Source organism: Sceloporus occidentalis, unplaced genomic scaffold, assembly GCF_023333645.1.
Source record: "Sceloporus occidentalis isolate IW3139 unplaced genomic scaffold, rSceOcc1.0.p SCAF_12, whole genome shotgun sequence".
NCBI lineage: Eukaryota > Metazoa > Chordata > Lepidosauria > Squamata > Phrynosomatidae > Sceloporus > Sceloporus occidentalis.
This window is the reverse complement of record NW_028316992.1, coordinates 17496158-17515461: the sequence shown is the minus strand read 5'-3', so window position 1 is coordinate 17515461 and position 19304 is coordinate 17496158. Positions and strand designations below refer to the sequence as shown.

Below are 19304 nucleotides of genomic sequence, written 5' to 3'. Positions count from 1 at the left end.
TTCAATGCAGAAATATTCATTCCCATACAGAAAATGCTGTATTCTTCGCAGAATGTGCCACTTTGTGTGCAAATCAAAGAAGTACAAATTTTATATAGAACAAATCTTGATTATAGCTTTTGTCTGCATGTTGTTATTGTTGTTGTTAGCTGCCCTCGAATTAGTTCCGGCTCATGGTGACCCTGTGGATGAGACATCTCCAGGAATCCCTATCCTCCACTGCCTTGCCCAGATTCTGCAAGCCCTTGCCCACAACCCCCTTGATTGAGTCTATCCATTTGGTTTGTGTTCTTCCTCTCTTTCTTCTATCCTCTACCTTTCTTAGCATTGTTGTTTTTTCTAGTGATCTGTGCCTTCTCATTATGTGGCCAAAGTATGATAGTCTCATATTGGTCATCTTTGCTTTCACAGAGAGCCCTGGTCTGACCTGTTCAAGAACCCAGTTATTTGTCTTCTTGGCTGTTCATCATATCCTAAGTACAGTGGACCCTTGTTATACGCGCGGGCTTGGTTCCAAGATCCCCCGTGTATAACAAAAACTGTTTATGCTCAGGTCCCATTAAATATAATGACATAGCAAAATGGTGCCCCTTATAAAAAAAATGGAAAATCAAGGTTTGATATTTGAAATTTATACTTTTTTTGAACATTTTCAAACCGTGTATGCTTGAATCCATGTATCAGTGTATAAGAAGGGCCAACTGTACTCTTCTCCGGCACCACATTTCAAATGAGTTGATTTTCTTTCTATCCGCTTCCTTCACTGTCCAGCTTTCACATCCGTACATGGTAATTGGGAATACAATGGTCTGAATGATTCTGACTTTAATGCTCAGTTGTATGCCTTTACTCTTCAGTATCTTTTCCAGTTCTTTCATAGTTGCCCTTCCCATTCCTAATCTTCTTCTTCTGTCCTGACTGCAGTCTCCATTCTGGTCAGTGTTTGATCCTAGATATGGGAATTCTTTAACTATTTCAATGTCCTCATTGTCTAAATGGAATTTGTGTATTTCTTCTGTGGTCATTATTTTTGTTTTTAACAAATTCTAATATGAACGGACAAGTCTATCAACCTTAATTTCTCACCCCCCCCCCTCAGAAAATTGTTCCATCCCATATTTATTCCATTCCATTTTCATATCAGTGTGCCAATTATTTTATTGTTTTATTATTTTCTTTTAGTGTGCACACTTCCTACCTTGTATACATTTATATATTTTCCCTTTAAAAGAGTGTTTGTTTTTTAATGGCAGGGGAGAAGAACACATTTTTCAGCAGTTCCCAGTTGAATTTTTTAGTGTATGTTTTCATGAAAACAAATGTAGCACCCTCTTGGTTTTCAGGTCTGTGGAGGAAAGGCTATGGAAGACTTGAATGGACATAGCAGATACATTAAAGCAGGAGCTGAGGAGGGGGCTTTCATTGGCTTCCCATGAGATCCTTACTGGGTTACACCCCACTACTGCTCTTTTGTGTCTCTTCTTTACTTTTTATTATTATTTCTTGGAAAAGGTTCTTCTATATACTTAAGGGCTATGGGAAACAATTCCACCATGTATTTCTCCCCGCCCCTGACTATTTTCTGCCTTTCTGGTTCATTTCATGGTTGGAAAAAGTCCTCTCCTTGGCATTTTAATTACAGAACCTCCCGCTGATAACAAAATCTTTGGATGCTCAAGTTCCATTGTAAACAATGGTGCAGTAAAATGGTATCCCTTACATGAAATGGCAAAATCAAAGTTTGCTTTTTGAATTTTTTAAAAAAATATATTTTCAAGTCATGGATGGCTGAATGCATGAATGTAGAATCCATGGATACAAATGGCTGAATCTGAATTATTTTTTTTAAAAAACAAACTTTCACAATACATGGGGGTTTTAGGGAGGGACATGCTGAAGATCTCAAAACAGCCTGGGAGTACCATATGCAGCCCATAGGCAGCCACAGTGTCTTCACACTGGAATAGATATTTCAAGCAGTGCATAATTTAGGATGCAATTTTGTCTTTTGTTCTTATATTTATTTATTTATTTATGTATTTATTTATTTATTTAGTTAGTTAGTTAGTTAGTTAGTTATACCCCGCCCTTCAGCCCTAATGGCTCTGCAAATCAGACAACTTTACAACAATTTCTACAGAAAGTAACCCAGCAAGAGACAGGAGGCCTTATTTTTCTTACTCTCAAGGTGTTGTTGTTGTTGTTGTTGTTGTTGTTGTTGTTGTTGTTTTCCTTTACAGGCTTGTGGATTGTTTTTCACACATTTCTGCAAAACATACAACACTCAAAAATGTGATAAACCTTTCCTCATAGTCAAAGGAGTAGTAGCGTTCGATGCATTCAGTTTGCACTCCTGTGCTTGCTCTGTGCGCAAAGGGACAGAGACCCCAGCTTTGTGCACCAGCAGGTGCTTTCTGCAAAAGTAGATTTTGCTCAAATTACAGAACCCACAAGAACCCACCACCAATGCCATTTGATATCTCAGTTTCACACTGGAGGCAAGATCTCTTGAGAGGGTTGGAGAATCCTCAAGATGCTGTTTTCCAGTGTCAGTGCAAAACTTATCAAAGAAATCCACTGGAAATGTGAGATTTCCTTCCTGTCCAAGCGGGAAAGGTGAGGTACTTAGTAGTCATCTTTGTCATAAGGGATGATGGTGATGGAAGTGATATAGCAGTGATGCATGAAGGAACAGGAAATTAGTGAAATGAATGCATCCCCCATCCAATCAATCAATCAATCAATCAATCAATCAGCAAGCAGCATTTTCTCCCTCTCATTAGGGAGGCTACTTGGGTAAAGATAATACCTAAGAATGGATGGCAGTATAGCAAAACACTCAACACTGCTGCCAGTATGGAGATGATAGCAGGGAGCAAACACTGGCAGATTCACTGAACATGTTATGCCAAATTCCAGTGGAGATCAGATTGACATATTTGTAAGGCCTTTCTTATGTCACACTGTGGCTTTATGGGGGGGGGGGGATATAACTCATTCTCTATGTCTATGGCCAGAAAGATCATTAGGGGAAAATAGTGTGGCCAAGATTATAAACTACTAAACTGATGTACATTTCTTGCATACAAAGACCATATATCTGTTTGAGTATATGTAACATCAAAAGAACTCTAAGAACTCCGACCACACTTTAGTCACGGTCTATAGTTTGCTATATAATGTTTTTAATTTATTTTATTTTTATGTATGTTTTAATTCTTACATTGTTTAATTGTATTTTAAGAGGGTTGAGGGTTTTGGAATATATGTTTTTTAATCTTTGTAAACCGCCCCCATTGCATCTTGTAGAGGGGTGGGATAAATTATTATTATTATTATTATTATTATTATTATTATTATTATCATCATCATATGACTAGGAGCCAGTGTGGTGTAGTGGTTTGAGCATTGGACTATGATTCTGGAGACCTGAGCTCGAATCCTGGCTCTGCCATGTAAAACCACTGGATGACCTTGACCAAATCACACTCTCTCAGCCTCAGAGAATGGCAATGGCAAACCCCTCTGAAAAACGTACCAAGAAAACCCTGTGATAGGTTCAGCTTAGGGTTGCCATAAATCAGGAATCACTTGAAGGCACACAACAGCAATAAAATACATGACTCCTTTTGTATACCCAGGCACTCAAATAAACTTGCTACATTTTATATTTTTGTAATATTTTAAAATATTTTTTCATTTATCAGGAAATAGCTCAGATCGTCTTTCATTCCTTTGATTTATTTTGTGTCCACTTCCCTTAAAAATAGACACGCACACCAAATTAAACTGGGTTTATGTCCAGACATATGAACAAACTTCTCTTCACACATAGAAGCTGCAAAATGCTTTGTTCCCTGAGCAGTCAGAGATCCCAAGTCATCACACCAGCTCAGCCTGTCAGTGCCAGACGATTCACTCACTCAAGTGCAAAATAATATCCATATTCTATACTGTTCGTGCAATTAAATCAGAGTGGAGAAACAATAGGGCCACATGCCAGCCCCATGTATATCACCATGTTCCCTGCCATCTATTGCCCAACGCTGTAACCACATTGGGAATCATCTGCAAAGAGAAAGAGTATTAAATGTTAGTAAATTGTTTCTGTAATCTAGATTTCTCTCTCTCTCTATTTATACATTGCATTTCCCCCAAAACCGGGGTTCATTGTAGTTTACAAGGTAAAAAGAAGTAGAAGTAAAAACATAGATAGCTAAAAATACACAAAAGGTTTGTTATTGTCATTGTTGTCTACTTACAAGTCATTTCCAACATATGGTGAACCTGTCACAGGGATTTCTTAGCAAGATTTATTCAGAGGGGGTTCTTATCAGGCTGAGATATTGTGACTTGCCCAAGGTCAACCAGTGGGTTTTCATGACTGAGTAAGAATTTGAACCCTGGTCTAGTCCAGCACCCAAACCACTACACTATGCTAGGAGTACTAAATTGTCTATAGAACAGAAACAGTTTAAAACTCTTGTTTAAAAACCGAACAAATACAACATGCTTGTATTTGTTTATTTGTTTGTTTGTTTGTTTGTTTATTTAATGTTCCACTTTCTTTCCTGTGAGGGACCCAAGGTGATTACAAAAATTCTAATGAAAAAAAGATAACAACCTGAAACTATAAAAGCTAAAACATAACTAAACTAGTTATCATATTAACATTTAAAATGTTGGAAAATAAAATTATTTGAAGTCTATTGGAGATAAATGGCCATCAACGGCTGACAAAAGAACAGCAAGGAGAAAGCCCTCCCTGAATGATATGTATACAGGCATACACATCTATTCACACTTGACCTTCCACATTTGATTATTCATGGATTATTAGTTGGGGGGCTGACTGCATATATATTAATAGATTGATTATCAATCACAGAAAACGAAACCAAACACAAGATATTAGGCTAAACAAGAGCCACTTCCTTTTGTCCTAAAACCCATTTAAATTGAACCTGGAGAAAAGAAACAAAAACTCCTCAAATAACAAGATACAATGGCCTGTTCCAGACTGCCAAAATAAAGCTGCTTCGGGTCTCTTTGGAGGTATGCTGTTTAAATGATGCATGCATCCGAAGAATCCGGAAACTGCACCAAAGCTGCCCTCCAGTGCTTAGGAATGGAGTGTGGCTTTGGCGCGACCTCCGGACTCTTAGGACCCAGGCATCATTTAAATAGCATACCTCCAAAGAGACCCGAAGCGGCTTTATTTTGGCAGTCTGTAACAGGCCAATAATGAGTTCCTTCTAACAAATAAGTAATATGTAATGAATTATCTTAAAAGTAACATTCCAAGCTCTATTCATGCATGAAAACAATATTTTCAGCTTCCACAAGATGGTTTGTTTTAGGTATTTAATAATGCATTAAAAGACAGCACATGCAAATTCTAAATGTACTGCATATACTCATGTATAAATCTAGATATCTGAGTCCATTTATCCATAGGTCAATGTAAGTATTTTACTTTAACTCTTATTTTAAAAGGAACTATTCTCTGCTGAAAGGCAAGACTGTAGTCTGTTCTGGAAGTACTGGCCCTCCTCTACTTTCTCATCCATCCATCCTTTAGCATGAGCACAAACTGTTATGCCTACTGGAATTTCATACGTTCTTTGGCAATTTTCTCCTTTGCTTTGTCCTTTCCAACCTTTGTTGCATGCCTCTAAGTTTTTTTCTCAACTTATCCATGGGTCATATCAAAATCCATAATTCTGGCCCTAAAAAATGCTCCCGACATATGCATGAGGCTGACTTATAGCTGAGTATATATGGTATATGCCAACTGAATTGGCTGCCAATTACAACATGAAACACCAAATACAATGACAGTTTAAGCAGGTTGATTCATCAAGAAAAAGATTGTTCATATTAGTTTTTGACTTCCTGGGGGCAGGGGATGTAAATCCCTTATAAATCATACATTAAATCATTGGCTTGTTCCAGGATTTTATTTTTCCAAACCCAAATGCTCTAAAAGCAATTGCAGGCTTTCCTATGCTTATTATGGGAATTGGTGAATAGACAGTTTGTTTTATTATTGATTTTTGACTTGATGGTATTGTGAAAGAGGTTTGTTAATGTTAGGCAGAAATATAGCTTTGAAGAATCTTGTTGTCAGCGCATCAGCAGAACAGAAAAGTCTCACCATAGTTTGCACTGCCAATAGGTTTTCACAGCCAAATTTAAGAAGGGAGTAGATGAACAGATACTAGGATAAAAGTGGCACACTCTGAATTGCTTTGCTTCACAGTCTCCATCAAGCAGGCCACTATGTAATTACAGCCAAATCTTGGCAAAGACTTTCAAAGCCCAAGTAATGTAATAGAGGATTTAGTATCAGATACATAGCGAACGCTTGTACCTCCCTGTTCATCACAGTTTTCAGATTTGCTTGAAATCACATAAAAATGCAAGGAAAGCTCTGCTGGGTCAGAGCACATATTGCTATAGTACAGTATCCTGCTTTCTGCAGCAACTGATCAGATACTCCCACAAAGTCCATAAGTGGTCAGGGGAGCAAGAGTCTTCAGTATGAGAAATACCTTTGAACATGTTGGTTCTGTTTAGCCATTCTGTCAGCTGTGGACAAAGCTCTGCTCTGTTCATATGTTAAACATTATGTTAAACCAGGGTGGGCAACTCTAGGACACACTGAACTCTGACTGGATTTGGAATAGAAATGGAAATAATATTCTCAAATACTCCTTTCCACACTGAAAAACAGGGTTCCCAACAGCCAGGAAACCCTTCCAAGACGATTAGTAGACCATATCAAATTTTGTACAATTTTCTCCCATGTCCAAAAGAGTTGTGGAGAAAAACCCAAAAGATTCTGTGGATCAAAACATATAAAAGACAATTGTTTTAAGGCAGAAAATGGATTTCCTGTGCAGAAAACGCTTTTCTTGGAAACATATTTTCTGAGTAGAAATACTTTGGGACATATGAATACAGGGATAATATGTGCTGCCTCCCATAATAGGCTTGAATCCCATCTTGGGGAAAATCTCACCTTGGAAGACAGGATACAAATTCAATAAATGAACAAACAATCTACCATTATTATCCACCTTTGTTTGCAAGGCTGAAATAATAAGTCAGAGGATTTTTGAAAGCTGTGAAATATAAGAATGGAATTTTTGCTTGCCCTCGCATGTTCCTTTGTCAGTGTGTTCCTCAATAAAAACCAGTGGCTGAACATCAGTGAAAGTACACATGGGATGTAATTATCCTCTTGAATTCTGAAACACATACATGTGTAATAGTAATAAAATTTATTCGGTCATTGACCAGTATACATACATGTGTATATACTCTTGGAAACAACCTGCTTTGCTGAACCACTCATTCTGAACCAGAGCCATTAGCTCTGCCCAGAATTCTGCCCTGAACCCTTATTGAGTCACCATCACAGCTACACCTCGAGAAGGTTAGTTTCCGAAACCAAACTGGTCTTGCCACTTTTCATACACAATGGCTAGTTCCCAATGTCTTTGTTCACTAACAACCATAGTTAAAACTGGACTTGCTACTTCATTTCCATGCACAAATGATTTTGAATTTCAATTGACATTCTCACATACCAATGACATATATAGGTCTGTCACTGGTTTCCCCTCCACTAAATGCATCTGAGGAAGTAGAGTGAAGTCTACGAAAGCTCATGCTGCCTATTTCTTTCTTTCAGTTAGTCTCAAAGGTGCTACAAGATCTCTTCACATACTGATTATACAGACTTAACACGGCTATATCTTTGAATTCTCCCACTGAGCCTGTTCATGTGCCACTGAGGGAGGAGAGGTAACTAGAATGAGAAAGTGATTAGACTATGTAATGAACATCATCTTGGTGCAAGCTCACTTTTGTTAGTTGTCCATGTAGCTGAAATAATGGCCTGCCAATACTATACATGTGTAGCATCCAAGTGTTTGATGAATACTAGTGGCTAGACTTTGTTGGCATGCCTGCCTTCTTTATCCTTCACCCTAATAACCATGCACTTGTCTATAACTAGTAAAAAGAAGCAAAGGATAGCTCATTCTGTTCTTTGTTTGCTATTGTTTGAAAAATGTATGCAGGCAAGCACAAGAGGAATCCACAGGGGAATGGCTCAGCTTGAGGTAGACAAGGACATTTCTGACACACTGCAATGTACATAAGACTTGGAGAGCTGAGGAACAGTATATCTAGTGCCAAAGGATCCCAATTTGAGAACTGACATAGGCAGATCTAAATGGATAATTGATTGTTCTTGAAGTGAACACAGATCCTCAGTGATCTGAATCTTCCTATCCTGACAATGTTTGTAAGCTAGCTCTTTTTAAAATGGAAATTGTAACAACAAGTTTGATGAGAGAAACTATATGCATTCTTAAAATAAGGTTAGTCCAGATTATACAGCACTACATGCAAGGAATCCACTATGTGCAGAATCAGGACTGCTCGAGAAATTTGAGCATAAAATCAAAACAAGGGAGTGTGAAGCAGGGACGTAGCCAGGATTTTAGGAAGGGGGGGTCCAGACTAAGTGCCACCATTATAATGGGGTTTGGGTGCGGCGGCGCAGCAGCACACACCATTCATTTTTCTAATGGAAGGGGGGGTCCGGACCCCAAGAACCCCCCCCTTGGCTATGTCCCTGAGTGAAGGAATCAAGCAGCGCCTTTGAAAGCAACTTCATATGAATTTTTGTGGCTATCAATCCAATTCTTCAGATGCACTGGAGGTACATTGGGGATACACATTTAGTGAATGGGATTGGATCACTGTGTAATATAAAGAAAAGTGCAAATTGTGACCTTCAAGGAGTTGTGTGAGACAATACAGGTCTATCTGGTCAGTCTTGAAATGTAAAAATAATACTGAACACACTATATTCCTTATACCTTATACCTTCTATTCTGTCTCATTAATTATGCAGAGCCCAACTGTATCATTATTCATTTCCAGTTGTCTTTGAAGTGTTTCATAGACCTCAAACAAATGGACCAAAAGGCTGCAAAAGGCCAGAGGCCACTCCCACCCCAATCGCTGTGGGACTGTGGCAACCACACATGCCTGGTACCAATCTGGACTGCTGCCACAGTGCTAAACCAGCCAGCAAATAGGAACTTTTTTCCCTGCTCCTTTTTGGCTCAGCTCTTCCAGTTTTAGGGCAGGCTTGGCATGGATTCTGGCCACATTCAAGGCATACATTGTGTAAATGCCATGACCCCAATGTGGTCCAATTGTGGTCCTTTTGGCCCGTCTGCTTTGGGCCATAGTCTTATTACTAAGATTGGTTGTTAATTTGTCAATTTCTGACATGTCTACTCATTTCAAAAACCACTCTTCTCTCATTGGGGCTAAACAGACAGGCAAAAATTGGTGCTTTCGGGCTGACTTGAAGGTGTGGTGTTTAGATGACACATACCACTTTTTCCTGCCCATCTGTTTCACCCCATTGATATTTTGTTGTTTTACCAATTCCCACCATAGATTATCCTAGCAACCATGACCATGTATATTAAAGAATGTTCAGTCCATTCATTATGTTTAATAAAGTTCCTGGATAAGTGGAAAATTGATCTTTAATTTTTCCATTATTTTAAAGTGTATGCATATGTACAGGTATGCGGTGCATTTCCCCCACATATGAAAGAAATATCAAATAAAATCAAAAGAAGAACATTATCAAGAAGGCATTGTGTTTCACTGGTTCATTCACTGCCAACTACCAGAACATTTCAAGAGAGCTATAAAATTAGAAGGTACTGAGAATGGGAAAACCGAATTAGATATTTTGCTCCAATCTGGAATCAAACAATTGCAAAATTCTAGAAATTGTGAATGACCTTTGAAATGGGGGAAGAGACAGTAAAGTGCAATATGATCAGATGGGCACAGATGATAGGCCTCCAGATACCATTGGGGCAAGGGTCCAAAGTATGGAACCAAAGTTTGAAATTCACGAGGATCAAGATTTGAGGGAGAACTATTGTAAGATATAAAGGGATCTTGCAAACGTTCTTCTTCAATAATTCTTTATAAGTGAGTCAGTTGCTTTTGTGCAGATTTTCGTTTTTATAGAATGGCTCATGGGGTCCATAATGGTATTTTGGGCTAAGACATTTTTTTTAATCTTAACCATATTCTCTATAGATATTTCTCTGATGTAGTGGTTCAGAAATTCTTTATTGGATTAGAGTTTGTAGTAGCACAAGAAAGTGTGCCATCTAAAATGTAGGTTGAATCCTTCTAACTGTAGAAGTTTCTTATTACCCAGCATTATCCAATCCTTCATCCATGTAATGCAGCATGCATGGTAATACATATTCAAATTTGTCAATCTGAGGCCACCTTTTTCTTTCTTGTCCTGTAGGGCTTTTCATTTAATTCTTGGCTTTTTTCTGAGCCAAAAACATTTGGACAGCTCCTTTACCCATTGCTTAAATGGTTTGTCATTTATCATTACAAGGAAGTTCTGAAATAAATATGTATAATAACCTGGGGAGGACATTCATCTGGATTGCTGAAATTCTTTCTAATAAAGACAGTTTTAATAGTGTACATTTATTTATATCTTCTTTAATTTTATTCCATACTTTATTGTAGTTATTCTTTTATAGTTCTAAAGTATTTCACATTTTTTTCTATTTTGAAGCCTGATATTTCTGATAATTCTTCTGTTCTGCTGAGGCTTTTTGTTAGAATAATTGTTTTTTTTTTTTCCTTTATTAAGTTTAAATCCTGTGATTTCTCCAAATTCTTCTAAGATTTCTAATAATCTTCTTAAACTTTAGTTCGGATCAAATAAAAATATAACAACATTATCTGCAAAGGCCTTCAGTTTATACAAATTACCTTCAAATTGAATTTCCAGTTCATTAACCAATCTGTCTCTTCTTATTTACTACTTCCAGTACAATTTTTTTAAAAAAGGAAATATGAAAGAGGACATTTGGCCTTTATCCTTATTGTTCTTCTCTTTGGGTGGAAGGGAAAGATACTCTTTCTGTTACATTCAAAATTGCAAGATGCAGACTTACTGGCTTTTGTGACTCTAACAGCAATCACTTGTTTGCCCTGCATCAACCCTGCCTGCCAAAGAAGCCAGTGTACCTCAAAAGCTAGGGTAATTTTTTTGCATCCTCTGGTTGGCCTTTTGAAGGCATCATTAATGTGAATTTTGGACTTTGCTTTGCTAGCAGCATGTCTAATCCTGGTTTTTGGTTTGTGGACCTCAGCTATGGCTTGTCATTAAAACATCTCCACATCTTGGATGAATCCTACTTTGTTTTGTTGCTCTTCTCCAAACTCCCTGCCTGGTAATGGTAACATAAGGGAGGAGGAGCTGAAAAATAAAGCTGCTTACATAGTCTATTTGTGCAGTCATAGGACTTACTTTTCTTCTACACCCTGATTTTCCCCACCTACACTTCACCTTTGCAGTCTAGGTTCCTACTTTTACAGTAACAGTGTGATGAATTTTTGCAAAAAGGATAATGGTCATGGGTGTGGTAGAATATTTGCATTTCATATATATATATATATATATATATATATATATTCAAAATTTTCAAATTTTACAGTGTCTAGAATGGAACAAGCATTAGAGCTCTGTGTGTGTGTTTTTTAATAATTTGCCAGATTTTCCCCTTGAGACCCAGGGCTTAAACTGTTTACCTCTTCAAAACCTGGCTTTAAATCAATGTATATTGAGCTAGCGTGGTGTAGCGATTTGAGCACTGAACTATTACTCCAGAGACCAGGGTTTGAATCACTGCTTGACCATGGAAACCCATCGGGAGACTTGGCCAACTTTGCCTCTGATCAAATTGTGCCAAGAGACCTCCCTCACCATGATAGGTCACCATAAGTCAGAAATTACTTCAAGGCACACAATGGCAAAAAATAAAATAAATGATGCTAATGTTGAATTAGTGCTGCCATCTTCCACCGACCTTTTTTTTTTCCTTCTCATTACAACAAGATGCACGACAAAGGGAAAAACATGGTTCTCTCTGGCATAGAAATAGCTATGCCTATTGAATTTCAACTATGCTTATGAGTGAAAAAATCATTTTGGTTTGTCTTTGAAGAAATTTCCAAAAATAGGAAATCACATATTTGCAAGGGAGCAAACTGGGAAGTTAGAAATACATGTTGGAGGAAGAAAGAAAAAACCTGTCAGATTTCTCCATTACTACCTCATAGGCAGTTTTACCCATCTAACAAATAATGGTTATATGGTAAAAGCACACCTTTGCTTTCAGTAAATTATCCTAACAACTTGAAAGCAGCAAATGCATTGTGTGCTAGAAAAGTCTCCTCGATTATCACCTAGTCAATTTCCACTAAGCTCTGTATATGCAAAACTCCTAAAGGCCCAAATTATTGCTATTAGATGGTTTCTGGAAGCGGTGAGGTGTATGATGCTATCTTGGGGATTCTTCTTAGGAGATGCTGACTATTCAAGTTGCTTCAGGAGAATGTTGGTGGAGGAGAGTTCTTTTGCAGGCCTCCTATTTTGGGGTGCTCTTTCTCATTTTAAAGCAGTCTCCTGAGACTGTGATTGGTAGAGTCACTTTGTAGGGGGCTTGATAGGGTCATGGTGTACAAACACCATTGCGTTCTTTGAGTGATGCTTAGATCATTAGTACTGCAGGGTAACCTCTTGGGTTTGGTGATGACTGGCTCTCCCAGGTTGTGGAAGATGCTAAGGCGGGATACAAACCGCCATATAGTACGTATTCTATACGTACTAGGGTTAGGAAGGGGCGGTGCTTCTGCACCCCCCTAACCCTAGTACGTATAGAATACATACAACATGGCAGCGCCCCTTCCACATGGGGGCCGCCATGTTTACGTACTGGACGCATAGCGTCCAGACGTGTCGCGGCGCCTATGATGTCGCGAATGCGCCAGCGGTGCCTCACGACATCATAAAGGTGCCGCAAAAAGAAACTCTGAAATGGAGCTTCTTTTTTGCTCTGCGTGGGAGCCGCGCGGTTTGGCTCCTGCAGCTCCCGCGCGGAGCAAATGGCGCCAGCGGGAGACCGCCGCAAAGCGGCGGTCTGTATCCCGCCTAAGTCAGCATCCATTAATTTTTTTATAGCATTGATGTATCTCATCTCATTTCACTACCCTCTTCCCCCCAGTGATGTAGAACAAATAAAAACACTGTTGAGAAAAGAGCTTTAGGTTTGGGTGGTTGCCAACTGGCAGGCTGTTGAAGAGGCAACTTTCAGTGGGTGGATGTTGTACCATTTTATCAAAACATATTTCACATTGTTTTTAGTTCAACATAACTGAATTGTGTTTTCATACCATCCTGTCCTTAATTATATTTTAAAAGTCACTGTTTCGGTTTAATCTTCACTTGTCTTTAATTTTGTTGTGCTCCCCCTTGAATCCTAATTTTAAGAGTGAGGCAACAAATTGTTATTGTTGTTGTGAACGTACCATGGACATTTCTTAGCAAAATTTATTTAGAAGGTGTTTGTCTTTGCCATCCTGGATCTGTACCCTGGTCTCTAGCATCATAGTCAAATCACTACACCATGCAGATATTTTCCAGTTAGAAGACAAGTTTTCATGAAGAGCAGATAGTTGTTAAGAATGTGACTTGGTTGTGGCTAGGCCAAGAGCAATGAAAGATCTTTGAAAAAGAGAATGCTTATTATCCCTGCCCTTTTTCTTCAATGCTCTGGTCAATGGTAAAAGAATTGATGATGATGGCTTGCCAAACCATATGAGCCACTAAGAACTTTAGAGCAGCAGTCAGGGATCTGCAGCAGGACAAAAATTCAGCATTAAACAAAATAAAATTGAATATCTCTGAACTGTCTCCTGGCTTGTTCAAGAAATCATGATTAAAACAAACTGTAGATTAATATTGTGTCTGAATTAAGCCAAAGCACATGAAACACTTCCAGCACTTGCATGGCACTAAATTTGAGGTTTTATTATCTTGAATATTTGTTCTGTTTTTCTCTCCAGAGACTGTTGCCTTGTAATGCATAGGAAACTGGGCTAGCAAAAATCTTGCAGGTTAAGAGTGTTGGTGGAATTATTAAGAAGGGTTCTCTCTCTCTCTCTCTCTCTCTCTCTCTCTCTCTCTCTCTCTCTCTCTAAAATCCCAACCATCTGGGTGTCAAGGATGCTCATAAAATTTTCTTTCTGTTTGCCTTTGGTATCCAGTCAGGAATTATTCTTTGAAGATCTGGCAAACCTTTTGCTATACTTCATGACTAACTTCAAAGAGAGACATGGTGATGTTTCCCAGCCCTGTTTTTCAAAATCATCATCGAACTGCATCCATCACAAAGCAAAAGGATCAGTTTGTTATGTTTGTAGTTTCAGACACAGCTGCCCTAAAAAGAAGCTAAGCCAGTATTGTCAAAGTAAGGATCCATCCACTCATAATCTCCCTCCCCACCAACCCTCTGTCTCTTCTCACTTTCTCAGTCTGATGTAGATACAGGCTTTTTGGCTAGAGGAAAAACATTGGAAGCTACTGAGCTAACAGATGGTTGAACATCTCTCTTATGTAGCCTCATTCAAGTACAAGCCAAGGCTCACTCTGACAGGAGGAGGCAGAAGTCGCTTCCAACAGCATCTGAAGCTCAGAGATTCAGCACAACCTGCCTCTGGTATATTTTCCCTAAAGTGTAAATAGGTGGAAAAGCACAAGTTATTGGTCACAGACCTTTTCTTTGAATTAAGCTTTTTGAAACCAGGGTAGCTCATAGTTGACAAACTCTTAACTTCAGAGGTCAGTTCATTAACTTGCCCTGGCAACAGAACTTGGAAGAGAGGCAACTTGGTTTCTCATTTCTACATCTGGAGAGCTGGAAGGGAAAAGGGTCCTGTTCATTTTTTCTTCCATTGCTTTCTAGATGAAGGTGGGGAATGAAAAACAACTAGAGTTGTAGATGCAATGAGATCCCCCCCTTCTGACATACAAATAAAATCTGTTGCAATATAACACAAGTAGGCAACTGCATGCAGGATGGAAACCAATTTCCCACACCCCTACCTCTTCACATTAAGCTCAAATACCTCTGTTTACCTTGGCAGTCCCTCTCAAAGTGGCAGTTGAAAGTGGTGCCATGTCACTTTCTATAATCACTTTGAGAGAGACTGTAAAGGAAAATTGAGATACAGTGCACCCACAGCATATGCAGGTGTGCTATACACAGCTTTAACCTTATGTGGAAGGTTAAGCCCCCAGAAATATAGCGGTGCATGCACTCGTGGCACATGCACCGCGCTGTGCACAGAAATGCTCCCCCATTAAAACAAATGGGGGTGGAGCATGCATGTTTTTCCCCATACATGGGGTGGGATCTGGAACAGATCCCGAACGTATGGGGAGGGCCCACTGTATTTGGGGGTAGTATAGGTTCTGGAATGCTCATGGGGGCCACGTCTCTCCTGTGTTGGCATCCCTTCACTGGCTCCCCCTCCCTTTCCTCATTCAGTATAAGCTCCTGTTGTCGACATTTAAAGCCCTGCATGGACTGGCCCCTCCTTACTTATCAGACCTTCTTTCTCCTCCCCTTCCCACTCGGGCCCTCCGTTCTGGTAGTCAAGGGTTCCTGTCTCAGCCCAGGATTTCCTCTGCCCCATCCCAGATTCGCCCCTTTTCACTTGCTGCCCCTCACTCCTGGAACCTTCTTCCCCCACAAGCAAGAGCCATCACTTCTTTAACCAGCTTCAAAACGGAGTTGAAAACCATCCTGTTCAGAGAAGCCTTCCCAGGCATTGCATAATTCTTGCTTACTATTTGATGTTCTTTTGGTGCCTGTTTATCAAACCATTTCCTGTATTGCTATGTACTGTATATGCATTATCCTACTTGAGAGTATGTATTTTCCCTGGAAGATTAACCATCCATTATGAAACCAAGCCCTCCCTCCAGTCCATCTGCCTTGGTCCAGGCCTCGGAGGTAGAGAGGAACTGCTGGACCTCATCCTCTTCCCCTCCACCCCTCCCTTCTCCTTTTGTGTTGTGTCTTTTTAGATTGTAAGCCCGAGGGCAGGGATCCGTCTAGCTAAAAAGATTGCATGTACAGTGCTGTGTAAATTTACAGCACTTCATAAATAAAGGTTAATAATAATAATAATAATAATAATAATAATAATAATAAGGATGGGAATATTTTAAAATGTCATCACATATTTGTGGGGCTTTCTCTGTTAAGGGCAAAAATTGTCTGAAAAACTGTACCATTTAAAAAAGTGGGTGTTGGGGGGGCACAGAATTGGGATTCATGGGCCACATGTGGCCTACAGGCTATACTTTGACTGTCCATAAAGCAGGGGATAGAAAAATTATATGCTTAACTGGTCCAAACCAAGTTATAACAGTTAAAAGGCCAACTCTAGTTCATTGCATGAAAATATATAGTGGCCCTTCTAGATAACACCAGAAACCATTTTTTCCACATGATTACTGAGAGCATAGAAAATTACTTTTTAAAAGTAATTTATTCCTGTTTCTCCTTCTGTTTGAAAAGTGATTCATTGTGGTTACCTGTCACTGTGTCACAAGGAAATACTGTATGTTACTTGTTACATTGCCCAACATTTATTCCTTTTCTTTTTTAAACAAACAAAAAGCAAAGCCTGTAGGATGTGCCAAAATGCAACTAAAGGCCTTGAAAATGATTTAGGAAAATAAATTAGGAAACATTGATAAGATAACTTAATTCCTATCTATTGATGGAACTTCATTGCACATGCATTACCGCAACTTTCCCATTGTTACTTTGCTGCAAGTTATTTCGTAATTTGTAACACATTGCTTGATTTTTTTTACATATTGCCCATGCTCTGATCTCACCAGATTCTTCCAGAATATGCATTCTTACAGACAGCAACAAATATTTTGCTATTTTTCTCCCTTTTCTGAGAAATTATTTAAAATCTGTGCAATTTTCAAGGATATTCACAATGTGGGGGTTATTCTTAGCCAAAAAGATGAGGGGCTTTGCATAGAAACAGTATATTTTGTGCAGAAATGTTATTTTATATGCCAAAATGTTCTTTTCTGCTCAGGAAACTTGGTTTCTGCTCAGAAAATGATGTTTTCTGCACACAAAAAAAGCTACTTGAATTTTTCACACAAAATAAATTCCAAAGAGAAGACATTGGCATATCCAATGTACTGTTCATCAGGTTTTATGACATTTGGGAAACCATTTTTTAATTGGCATTCAGATACTTGTTGAAAATTATTTCCACCCCAGAAGGACGTCAAGGCATTCATAGCTCTCTCCTGCTGTGTTATTCCGGTGGTAACGGTTATTTAGAGATATGCTGCTGGTGAACCTTGAATAACATTCTTCATAAAGCTTTTCTCTGTGCAGTAGATGAGATGACTAGTGGAGTGAGGATGAGGATAAAGAAATGGGATTTATACAACATAAACTGAATCAGAATCAGTGCATGATAAATTGCTGTTAAATCTTGGACCAGTTGTCAAGACCTCAGTGGGCCCTGGATACTTTTGGTATGCAGTATTATTAGAGAGAAAGAAGACAGGTTAATGAATTTTGTATGATAAAATGAATGGATACAAGATGAATACAAAGATGGAGACTTCATGTAACTCTTCAAGCAGAGTAAACAATTGAGCATCTCAGCCAGAGAGGCAGACAGTTACAGTAAGAAAATAAGTGAAAACCCTGCCTTATCAGGGCTATGAGTTTAGCATTCTCACAAATGTCAAAGAAACACAATGTTAGCTCTCTGCCAAGTTCTGAAGTTGTGATTTAGGATTTGGAGGTTGAGTGGAAGCTGACAAATTTACCAGGAGACTGCATAGTATGATGGGTGTGTGTGTGTTGATGTTTAAATTGTTGGGTGGATTCAGTCCCTGGTTCAAAACATCCAGGAAGCTGTGAAATGCCATGGTGGAAGGAGATTCACACTGAACCAGAAACATTGCCCTCTCAGCTGAGACTTAGTATAACACTGGCTGTACAGACTGCCAATAAATGCCGACATTAGGGTGGAGTGGAGGTGTGGTGACTGCATGCCACACTTTGACTCCATCCACTTGCCCAACCAGATGGTAGGTGACATCACACTGCTTCTTCAGCACAGTGTTTAGACATGCTACACCAAAGCATTTTTGTTGTTCTAAAAAGGAGCGGCAATTTGCTGCTTCTTTTTAGAGCAGCAAAGTGCCAGATTTGGGCCACAGCATGCGGTTGCCACGGGCCTGATCCGGCACTGAAAAGGGTAGTATGGAGCCATTCCTTTGGGGCAGTCTGTAGAGCCCCACAGTCACCAAAGCTACTATGTTGACCATACTCCAGAGAGACAGGGAGCATGAGGGTGCTTGTTGCAACAGACACTCTTTCATTCCTCACCTCCTTCTAAAGCACCTATTGGGCTTTAAATAGGTGTGAGTGAGAAATTTATTTATTTCCATATTAGATGCAAACTTTCCAAAATTCATGAATTTCCTAAATGGAGTGGCTGGTGGACCTGCTGCTACTGAGGTAATGATTCCACTATCCATATAGGAAGACTAGTTGGTGGGTTGTAGCAGAACTCTCATTCAGCTCCAACCAGTTGTGTGAGGAGCTTGAGGAATGATGGTAAAATCCAAAATGAAATCATTGCTTCTGTAGCTGCAGGTCCACCAGCCACGCCATTTAACAAATTCGTGGATTTTGGGAAGTTTGCATCAAATGTGGAAACAAATAAAATTGGCATTCAACCCTATTTAAAACCAGACACATTGAAGAATGTGAGATTTTATTTTTTTAAAATAAAGACATGGGTGAAAGTAAACGGAAAGGCTTTCTCATCCTGTCGCTTTGACTGCTTGACTCTTCAGATTCTGAGTTTGCATCCTTGTGTATTTTACCGTATCTTTAATACTGAATTAAGGTTAGCACTTTTTTGAGAAGTGTATTTAACTAGCTTGTACTAGGTAGGTACACCATAGTTCTTTCCAAGCTGGGAATAGTTATACTTGCTGCATTTAGTCAGTGCAGATAGTTGAGAATTTCGTTCATTTTGATTTTGAAAAGAAGCTACTGCATTTATATACATCTCTATAAACTGAATGGATAGAACTTGAGAACTTTTAAAAACCCACAATTAAATAGAATAGAATTTACAGATTAATTAATTCCCAGTTTTAAGTCATAGGTTTTAAAAGTATTTTTAGTTGCACATGCTTGCAGCAGATGTTATCTAAAAGTGTCTCCTCTGTATCTGCTGCATGTGACATGTGTTTTGTACTATCTTCCATCTAGAAATAAACTTACTAAGGTTTTAAGACAGTAATA

The 19304-nt window shown here is 39.0% G+C and overlaps 1 protein-coding gene across 2 annotated transcripts in view; it reads left to right on the top strand.

Moving 5' to 3' along the window:
- Positions 1 to 19304, top strand: part of ERBB4 (erb-b2 receptor tyrosine kinase 4) — a 982414-nt gene that overhangs the window by 518818 nt on the left and 444292 nt on the right. The gene's annotated exons all lie outside the window — the stretch shown is intronic.